The sequence below is a fragment of the Lepus europaeus genome, chromosome 1, assembly GCF_033115175.1.
Source record: "Lepus europaeus isolate LE1 chromosome 1, mLepTim1.pri, whole genome shotgun sequence".
Taxonomy (NCBI): Eukaryota; Metazoa; Chordata; class Mammalia; order Lagomorpha; family Leporidae; genus Lepus; species Lepus europaeus.
This window is the reverse complement of record NC_084827.1, coordinates 98481029-98492692: the sequence shown is the minus strand read 5'-3', so window position 1 is coordinate 98492692 and position 11664 is coordinate 98481029.

Below are 11664 nucleotides of genomic sequence, written 5' to 3'. Positions count from 1 at the left end.
CTTTGATTAAGCAAAGAAAAAAAGGCACAGAAATAACCATAAAACATTTACAAGTTTTTGATGGATATCCAAAATTGCAGGCCCTGATGCTCATTTCACTATGAAGATACCAAGGTGAAAGTTCAACAAGATGGTAAAAAATCATTTTCCCTTTCTTATAAACACAAAGGTAATCCACTCTCTTTCCAAATTTGGTGTAGTTGATGACAGGGATAATAATGACACTAAAATAAGATAAAAGAGGCAAAGAAAATAAGAAAACCAAAACAGAAAATTTGGGAAGTAGAAGAGACCCAGATAAGACCTACCTATAAGGAGACTAACTCACTAAGATGTAAAAACTTACAGCCAAAAGTAAATTAATGTAAAAACTTAAAGTGAAAAGTAAAAATAACAGGCAATCAAACTGGAATGGTGACATTGCTCTTTAAAACCAGAAAGAAGTGCTATTTCTTCATGAAACTGTGCTTCATTTTCAGCTACAGTACTTCACAGGCTATGTGACTAGTCAGGAAGAATGAGTCTTTGTAGAAATCTCTTGGTTGCCATTGATTCATGGAATATCATTTCTCAACCTTCTAAAATTTATATACATCTCACACTATTTTTGCTACTTTATAATCAATGTAACACTTTTCTTTGAATTAATTTACTTTTAAAAAGTCTAACTTCTCCCTAAGAAATAATTTCCCTGTATTAATTTTGATACAAACAAAATAAATTAAGAACTAAAAATGTCTATATGCCATAAAAAATATCATAATCAACAGTGTCCTGGAAAATCCTGACAAAATAGGTGTTCAATCATGGTTGATTCAGAGTAAATCTGAACTTATTTCTAGTTTAAATAGAAGAAAAGACATAAAAAGCATGTCATGTTCCCAGAAGTGCCCACATGGTGTTACCTTTCAGCTCAGTATGATTCAGATGCATACATAACCCCTCTTTTCTATAGAGGAGAGAACTGGTAAGATGGACAATTTTGAGGGGTTGTGAATGATTATCAGGGGAAATCAATGGGTCTAAAAACAAATTAGCCAGCAATTTGGAATCTGAACCAGCCAAAGGCACAGACATTATCTAGAACTGGAAGTCTATCCAGGTGTGGTTGCATCCCAGAGCTGTCTTCTCTGAGAGACATTTCTTCCTAGTGATAGCACACATATTCCCTTTTGCAGTCTGATCTTAGTGCAGATAAAGAGAGTTCCAGAGCCTCTCCCTGACCTTGCCCTTGTGAAGAGAGTAGGGAGACAAGGTTAGAGGGACCTTAATTCTGAACCTGGTTTGAAGGTCTTTATATTTCCTTTAAATCACATATCTCAGCATGCCAAAAAATTCCATATTTTGGCCTATTATTTTCTGAGCCCAACTGCAGCTTTTTTAGGAACTTGAATACATAAGATACCAATGGAAAATCTTTGCCTATTTAAGATTTTTCCCCAAATCATCAAAACAATGACAATTTTTATCTCTTCACATATGCTTAATTTTGTATGAGTTTACCCAAGTTATTGGTATTAACCAAATACTAATCTATAACTTTTCAGTGATCTGGTTTTTTTAAACTATTATTTAATGAATATAAATTTCCAAAGTACAGCTTATAGATTACAATGGCTTTCTCCCCCCATAACTTCCCTCCCATCCGCAACCCTCCCCTTTCCCACTCCCTCTCCACTTCCATTCACATCAAGATTCATTTTCAATTCTCTTTATATACAGAAGATCAGTTTAGTATATATTAAGTAAAGATTTCAACAGTTTGCACCCACATAGAAACACAAAGTGAAAAATACTGTTTAAATACTAGTTATAGCATTAAATCACAATGTACAGCACATTAAGGACAGAGATCCTATATGAGGAGTAAGTGCACAGTGACTCCTGTTGTTGACTTAACAAATTGACACTCTTGCTTATGGCATCAGTAATCACCCTAGGCTCTTGTCATGGGTTGCCAAGCCTATGGAAGCCTTTTCAGTTCATCGACTCTGATCATACTTAGACAAGGTTGTAGTCAAAGTGGAAGTTCTCTCCTCCCTTCAGAGAAAGGTACCTCCTTCTTTGATGACCTGTTCTTTCCTCAGTGATCTATTTTTATCATTCATCTTGCAAAGAATGAGATCAGAGAAGAAGCAGAAAGTGGTCCAAAATCAGATTCTTCCGAGTAAATCTGATCAGTTGTTTAAGAACACAACTGCTATGTGAGAGGCCTTATGCTAGTTTCTGAAAATGAAAAGATAAATCACATAAAATCTTGAATTAAGACTGCTTAAAGTTTTGTGAAGGACATTGGGCAGTTAATCAAATAAGAGAGCAGTAAATGTTATGAGAGTTATGCAAAAGTGCCAGTGGAGTAAAAGGAGAGTGGCCAATGGTGCCCGAGGACAGCCATGCCCAGGTTTTCACAGTCAGGTAGCAGCTAAGCTCCAGGATCTGGAACCTTCACAGGTACCCAAAAAACCAATTCTTCAACAAAAAAAAAATTGTAATTTGAGAATCAAAGAGACAGAGGGACAGACCCCAAAGAGACTTCATACATGGGTTTATTCACCAACTTCCTGCAATAGCCAGGTCCAGGCCAGGCTGAAGCTGGGAACAAAGAATTCAATACAGGTTCCTCCTGTGGATGTCAGAGACCCAACTACCTGAGCCATCTTCTCTGCCTCCCAGAATCTGGGTTAGCAGGAAGCTGGAGTCAGGAGCGAGAGCTAGATTTGGAAGCCAGGTACTCTGATATGAACTCCAGTGCTTTAACAGCTATCTTAACCACCATGCTGCCTGCCCACCAGGTAACAAATGTCTTAACTTCCAGGCCTAATGTCCACTTCCAAAATAATTTTTAAAATACATGAATAAATTAAGCTGTTTTACAAAGTTGTAGACCGGTTTCCTGGTGAAGTCTTAGAAACTCACCAGAAGGAATTGTCGTGCAAACTAATTTATTTGCAGCAAGTAAGGGGACCACAGGGACTCCCTTCCAAAGCATGACGGAATAAGCAGAGGAAATGGGTATCTTTTATTTTACAGTAAATGAATATGTAAGAGGGGAAGTTCTTAACTTTGCATGTAAGGGTGGGTACAAGTCCATGCAAGTGGAGTTCAGAAACATGTGTCCTCAACCTATGTTGCAGTTTATGGTGATAAGGTTAAACTCCCCTGGGAATGAAGATCTTAGTATTAAAATGAAGCAGAGGATGACCTTTGGATATTTTTTGAACCATCTGTGTAAGCATTGCTCTTGCAGTAGGGTGGATGCTGATTGCATCTTTCCCTGGAAAAACCTGAAAGACAAACATGGGCCGCATTGGGTGCTTTCACGGTCTTTTTTTTTTTTTTTTTTTTTAATTTCTGACAGGCAGAGTGGACAGTAGAGGGAGACAGAGAGAAAGGTCTTCCTTTTTGCCGTTGGTTCACCCTCCAATGGCTGCCGCGATAGGTGCGCTGCGGCCGGCGCACCGTGCTGTTCTGATGGCAGGAGCCAGGTGCTTCTCCTGGTCTCCCATGGGGTGCAGGGCCCAAGGACTTGGGCCATCCTCCACTGCACTCCCTGGCCACAGCAGAGAGCTGGCCTGGAAGAGGGGCAACCTGGACAGAATCGGTGCCCTGACCGGGACTAGAACCCCGTGTGCCGGCGCCGCAAGGCGGAGGATTAGCCTACTGAGCCGAGGCGCCGGTCAACTTTCACGGTCTTGAAAGGAATCATAATAGAAATTTTCAAACTGCTCGCCATTAACTGATGAGAAAGGAATAAGGTCAGATATTAATCACTTGGATAAACAAGAGAAAAATCAGTACAGGTTTACCCTGCCCAGTATACTAAGCAAATGCATTTTAACTTTAGGATAAAGTGATATAAAGCCTGAGTTCACTTTGAAATGTTCTCATTTGCTTTTAAACCAAATACTGACACATTCATTTAAGTAAAATTTTTCATTTTTCAGTGCAATTTCAAAGGATGAGTGATTTTTGACTCGTATACAAATGACATTTTGGAGAAAAGTGTGACATTGGGTGGGGGAAGATTTGCAGCATGATACCAGTTCTACCAATAATAGACTACCTTGGCCAAACCACAGCCTCTCTGGGCCTCAATTATTCTGTTTTGCACTCACCCACTTTTGGGTTCCACTTGCAACAGAATCAAAACACTTCTCATCCTCACTGCTACCATATTGGTTTCACTCTCCATTATTTTTCTGTGGGAATTGTTGAAATAACTTTTTTAAAAAGATTTATTTATGTATTTAAAAGGTAGAGTTACAGAGAGAGGAGAAGCCATAGAAAGAAAGAGCAATCCTTCATCCTCTGGTTCACTCCCTCAAAATGGCTGTGTTGGCTAGAGGAAGCCAGCCAGGTGTCTGGAACTCCATCTGGGTCTCCCACATGGGTACAGAGGCCCAAGCACTTGGGCCAACAACTACTGTTTTCCCAGGGGCAGTAGCAGGGAGCTGGACTGAAGTGGAGCAGCCCACAAGGAATGCTGGTATGGTGGTGGCTTAAGCTGCTATGCCACAATACCTGCCACAAAACAGCTTCTTAGCTTACCTCATGCTTCTTTCTTGCCCCCTCACTCTGTTCTCAACTAAGCAGCTAGAATATGCTTGTGAAGTAAGACTGGGTCATTCCACTGCTCAAAATCTTCCACTATCATTCAGAGCTTAAGACAGCTAGCTCTTTACCATGGCCACTACCTATCCACTGATCTCCCTAACCTCATCTCACATCCCTTTGCCCTTCCTTCAATCCCTTCCAACCACAGGGATGTTTCTCACCAAAGTACCTTCTACCTCCCACCTCTGGGACATTGAACTTTGGACTTGGCACTTATATTCTCTTTCCCTTTTTGCAGTTTTCACTAAAATGTCACTTCCTTCACCACCCTATGTACAATGTCAGATCCTCACCAACATTTTATAATGCTGTCTCTGGTTTGTTTTTTCTCCATAGCACTTATCTTCATTTCTTTGTCTTATTTCTTGTGTCTATTGTCAATCTCTTCAAATTACAATGTGATTGTCATGGGGCAGGGATTCGTGTGTATTTTGTTCTCTGAGGTAACATCAATGACTAGAAGAGTGTCTGGCACATAAAACCCTCAAATAAAACATTTAATGAATGACTTAAGTAAATAATAAAAAGTAAAGAGTTTGGATTAGACTCTTGTTATATTTTCCATATTTGCAGAATAACTTATGTTTTTGTTATTTTGTCTAAAAATCAAGAAATAGGAATAAATTAGTTACTCAGAAATCATAATATGATTTTGAATCTACTTAGGTATTATATCATACCTTTATATCCTTATTTAACAACATAATAAGGGCCTATTCTTCCCCTCTGGGACTGTCATTGTTATTTAAAATATACACGTAATAACTGATGACATCTCACATTTTTAAAAATGGAAATGACACTGATAGCATAATCATTAAAAAAGTGAGTACACATTAAAGTATTGCTAGTATTCAATAACTTTCAAAACCTTTTTTAAACTCACTTTATAAAATAATTCTAATATTTATTTATTTATTTATTTTCATCTACTTGAAAAGGCAAAGCAAAACACACAGGGTGGGTGGGGAGAGATCTTGCATCCGTTGGTTCACTCCCCAAATGCCCACAACAGCCAAATTTGAGCCAAGTAAAAGCACTAGGAGCCAAGAATACCATGTAGATCTCTCATGTGGGAGGCTGAGGCCTAAGCACTTGGGCCATCATCCACTACCTTCCAGAATGAGTTAGCAGGAAGTTGGATCCGAAGTGGAGTATATAGGACTGAACCCTCATTCCTATGTGGAATTCAGGCATCCCAAATGGCATCTTAATCTGCTGTGGCACAATGCCCCCCAGGAACTCATCCACTTTGAATGTTAAAAAGTTGATTCTCTTTCTAGTAAAGTTCAGCAATGATATGATGCTGCTGAAGCCACTGAAATGTCACAAAGCTACAGAGCTAGAAAGTGACTTTAGATCATCTGGTTCACATCTTTTCCATAAAACATGTGAAAATCCAAGCGAGTCAGAACCCATATATTTCTTGAGATAGAAACACCTTTAGATATATCTATCAGATGCATTATGAATACTTTCAGATAATAGACCTATTCTTTAAATTTTAATGTGCATATTTGACCTCACATTGATTCTTTCTTCTTGTGCTTCAGCATCAATTATTACAAAGCTGTTAGGTTTAACTTTCAGTTTATATAAAATTTGAAGAATAAGAAGTGTAGGTTGGTAGTTATATGTTATTTATGTTCATAAACGATACCTTGCTTTGAAACTTCAATTCTGAGAGCAATTGTGCTTAGAATACTCAATTAAGACTATATTAATGATATACATTCACTGTATTTGTATACCAATTAAAAGTTTTTCTTATTTTAAAGATAGGAAGAGAGACAGAGCTCCCTTTGATGCACTGCAGAGCCAGGAGCTGAGAACAAAACCCAACTATCCCATTTGGATGACAGGAACCCAGTAACTTGAGCCATCACTGGATTTGCATTGTCAGGCAACTGGAGTCAAGAGCCAGACCCAGGGGCTGGAGCTGTAGCACAGTGGGCTAAAGCCTCCACTTTCTGGCTGCTCCTCTTCCCATCTGACTCTCTGCTGTGGCCTCAGAAAGCAGCAGAAGATGGCTCAAGTGCCTGGGCCCCTGCACCTGTGTGAGAGACCTGGAAGAAGCTCCTGGCTCCTGGCTTTGGATCAGTTCACTTTTGATGTTGCAACCATTTCGAGGGTGAACCAGCCAATGGAAGACCTTTCTCTCTGTCTCTCCTTCTCTCTCTAACTCTACTTCTCAAATAAATAAAATATTAAAAAAAAAAAAAAAAAGAGCCAGGCCCAGAAATTGAACCTACGTACTCTGATGTGGGATGCAGGTGTCCTAATCAACAGGCTAAATGCTCACTCCTACATCATAACTTTAAAATGTAACAGCAAGGGGTCGACACTGTGGCCTAATGGGTTATGCAGCCGTCTGAGGCACCTAAATCCCAGTGGTACTGGCATCCATATAGGTGCCAGTTTGAGTCCGGGCTACTCCACTTCTGATCCAGCTCCCTGTTGATGCACCTGGGAAGGTAGAGGAGGATGGCCCAAGAACTTGGGCCCTTGTACTCATGTGGGAGACCCAGAAGAAGCAACTTGGCTTCTGACTTCAAATTGGCCCAGCTCTGGCCATTGTGGCCATTTGGGGAGGGAACCACCAGATGGAAGATCTCTCCCTGTTTCTGTCTCTCCCACTCTCTCTCTCAGTAACTCTACATTTCAAACAAATAAAACAAATCTTTAAAAAATAAATAAATAAAGTATAATAGCAAAATAGAATTTAAAATGTATCCTCTAATTATAAGGAAAATCAAATTTTGTCCCGAAATTATGTATGCATTCGCATCCATTCTTTTTAATTTGAAGTTAAATTTTTTAAGTGTAACTGATTGAGTTTTTGAGGCAAACTAAATCTAGTTGAATACTTCCTGCTGACTCATTAATTGCATTGAATGTATAAATCACTTTATCCATGGTATCCACATTCCTAGAAAAGGAGATTCAAGAATTTAGAATTTGAACACACATACACGCACACACAAAATCCTCGTGTTTGAGTCTCTGTTCAGCCACTCTAAAATATTTTAAAATATATTTTGGCTACTATGTAGCATATTCTCTCAGGGTTAGATTTATTTGTCTTCATAATATTATTCACCTCTATACAGTTACACATGGTTTCACAAAGTTAGTTCTTATTTACTGTATCACTAACTAATATTTAAGCTTATTAAGTGTCAGGCACTGTGGAAGACTGTCCATTGAATTCTCCTAACACCCCAATGAGGTTATATACAATTGCCTACCCATTTTGCCAGAAAAGAAACCAAAGCATAGAGGAGAAATGACTTGCCAGGTCACAGAGTTACTAAGAAATGGAGACAGGATTCAAATCATAACCAGATCTTTATCCTTAGCCATTGTACCATACAACACATTATTCATACAGCTGTCTGCAGGTACTTTTTGAGACTGACTGATGGGGGCCAGCGCAGTGGCATATCGGGTAGAGGCGCAGCCTGGAGTGCCGGCATTCCATATAAGCCACCACTTTGTATCCTGGCTACTCCACTTCTGATCCAGTTCTCTGCTATGGCCTGGGAAAGCAGTAGAGGATGGGCCAAGTCCTTGGGCCCCTGCACCCATGTGGGAGATCCAGAGGAAGTTCTTGGCTCCTGGGTTCAGATTAGCACAGCTCAGGCCGTTGTGGCCATCTGGGGTGTGAACCAGAGGATGGAAGACTTCTGTCTCTGTCTCTGCCTCTGGCTCTCTGTAACACTGCCTTTCAAATAAATAAATAAATTATACATTAAAAAAAGACTGACTGATAAACCCTATATCTTTGTTACCGGTTTCTTCATTGCTAATAGAAACTGTGTGGCAGCTGTTGTTCCCACCTTACTTAGACAAGCACTCAGAATGGTAAAGTGAACGGAGGAAATTACTTGGTATCTTAGTGAGCTCGGCTTTTCTGAAGAGGCATAATATTCCTCAACTCCACCAAAGATTCTTTAGGAATAATTCTTATCAATGACTCAAACCTTTTAACTGTTATTTTTATAACACATATTGGTTACAAACAGCTTGAGGTTCACTGACCTTTAAGGTCATAGTAGGAGACATGTTACTAGCTTCTTATCTTCCAACTACTTGCTACTAACGGAAAAACTTCTAGAAAGTTTCACTGCTGCATTATTTAATGTACAGAACTTATATGACTGGAAAGTTGTACAAACCAAGTACACAGTAAATGCTATGGAGCATAAATGAGCTTTCAAGAGTGCAAGTTCAAGAGCAAGAATTCTAACCCTCTACTTACTTTGTGAAGGATTTTAAGCAAATTACTTAAGGTCTTGTTTTCTGATGTGTTAATTAGAAGTGCACTGTTAGTTCAAGTTGAACAAAGTCTAGTTTCCTATAAACATTATGTGTAGTCTTACCTTCACCAACCCTATTACTTTTCTTCCACTACATAGAATTAGTCTTAGAAGCAGAAAAAAAAAATACTAAATTGAAAATAATTGATCTGTATTACACATTCAGTTAATTGATCAAATGGAATACTCTTTTCACTGGTGTAATATCCTGTGTGTGTGTGTTTGTGTGTGTGTATCTATGTATGTATATAGTGAAGAAAGAGGAAAGCGTGAAGAGGTCTCCAAGTAACTAATAGCAGAATTAACCTTTTAAGCATAAAATCAAGATAAGGTGGTCATGAATGTTCAGTAGCAAAATAAAGTCAAGCCATATATGACTTTGCAATGCAGCACTTTGCAGTAAATGAGTGGGGGAGGGAGAAAGTACAAATGTGTTAATGGTTCAATCTGGACCTTTCTACCATATCTTTAATCATTGTCCACATCTTCACTGCTAGGTTAAGTTACATCCTGGATGGAAAAGGAGTAAGACACTTACAAGGAATTCAAAAGATAGAATTGTGCATAATATTAGCATATACATACAAAAAGTGAAGTGAGAAAAGTGCTGATGGGGCACACCTTTATCTGAAACATTACCTTGATCTTATCCTTCAGGTCAATGGCAGCCTATCCTGGGCCTTGTGAGCCAGGCTGAACTGGGGTAGAAAGTATTGGGCTAAAGGACATAAATGCCCAAAAGAAGAGGCACTAGGAAGTAAGGGAGTTGGGAACTATTTATAAGAGAGCAGGTCAAGAGCAAGCCTGGGACCACAGAAAAAACAACAAAATTCACATAAAAAGAACCAGAATTAGGGGTAGAGTGGAGTACCCACACAAGCAGGGGGGCTCTGGGATTATCAGTTTGAATGTAGGGAAGGTAGGTTCTTCTGTGGTCTATAATATTATAATTTCAATACACTGAAGGTTTTTCTTCCCTCCCCCTGCCTCCCCCACCTTTCCTCTTGCCACCAACAACCACCACCAAATTCACATGTTGAAATACTAACCCTTAGGATTATGAGGTAGGGCCTTTATTTATTTATTTGTTTTTAAAGGGAGGTTGTTTCACACTTTCTTTTTTACAGTTTTATCTATTTCTTTGAAAGAAAAGTGACAGAGAGAAAAAGAGAGAGAGAGAGAGAGAAATCTTAACCTCTGGTTTACTTCCCAAATGCCTGCAACGGCCGACAGTCAGTTCTGGACCAAGCTGAAGCCAGGAGCCAGGAACTCCATCCTAATCTCCCACGTGGATGTCAGGGACCCAAGTACTTGTGCCAACTTCTGTTGCCTTCCTAGGCACATTAGCAGGAATGCAGACAGATGAATTGGGACTTGAACTGACACATCAAAACGGGTTGGCATCATTGCAAGGGGAGGGGGTGTACTTAACCCATTGTGCCACAACTCTAGCACTGAGGTGGCCCTTTAGAAGATAGTTAGATTATAAGGGTGAGATCCTCATGAATGAAATGTATGCCCTTATAAAAGGAACCCCAGAGAGGCCCCTAACTCTCTGCATATTAGAATATAAGAAAACAGTATCTGCCAGGTAGAAGAGGGCCTTCAAGAGAACCTAACCATACTGGCACCCAGAACTCAGATTCCTGGCCTCCAGATCTATAAGAAATACTTTATGTTCTTTAGAAGCCACCAGTCCATGGTACTTTGTGAGTGCAGCCCTAACTCACTAATAAAATTATCTGTCAGGAATATTTGCTAGCGAATACACACAGATAATTAGGAGAGAATCACCCTGGAGAGGCAGCCTTGCTTGCTGCTTCACATTATTCAGCATGCACTGTACATTCTAAGTGGACCTGGAAACAGCTGTCTAACTATCCAACCAATTTTAAAAATCAGGAAGATGTGTGATAGGCAGTAAAAACGAACTAAGCAAGAGCAGGAGAGCTAGAACCAACTGTGTAACTTGAGCAGTGCTATTAATATATCAAAAAAAAAAATATGTCTCTGGGAAAAGGTTAAGGATATTTGGAATGAAACAGAGTGCAACACTTCAGCTATACTCAAGCCTTCCAAGGATGTGGAGGACCTGGCCTATGGATTCTGTTCAATTTTTTTTTTCAAGGATATACATGTATTGAAAATGGAAACACCAGATATTTATCAACTGATGTCATTAAACACTTGCATTTACAATAACTTTCCTATGCTTTAACCGCATGTTTACTCAGACCCATCAGTTTATAGCCTGACTTACACTCTGACATAAGAAGAAAAATGCAGGGGCCAGCATTTTGGCATAGCCGGTAAAGCCGCCACCTGCAATGCCAGCATCCCATATTGGCACCCATTCGTGTCCCAGATGCTCCACTTTCAATCCAGCTCCCTGCTAATAACCTGGGAGAAGCAATGGAAGATGGCCCAAATGTTTAGGCCCCTGATTTAAGCCTTAAGATATGCCTCCATTAAATGTTAAACTGATGATAGATCATTACCTACTGAATTAAAGATATAGAAGTAATTGGTTGTTTTTTAAAAAGATAAATGATATTATTTGAAATTTATCATAAAAGTAATACAGGTATAATTTTTTAAAGTACATACAAAGAAAAGCCCAAAATTTATAATTACTTATAGTAATATTTAACAATTACTGGGTCCTGACATAGTTTCAAGAATTCTAAGTGCTTAAATGTATAAACTCATATATTTTTCAAAACAACCCAAT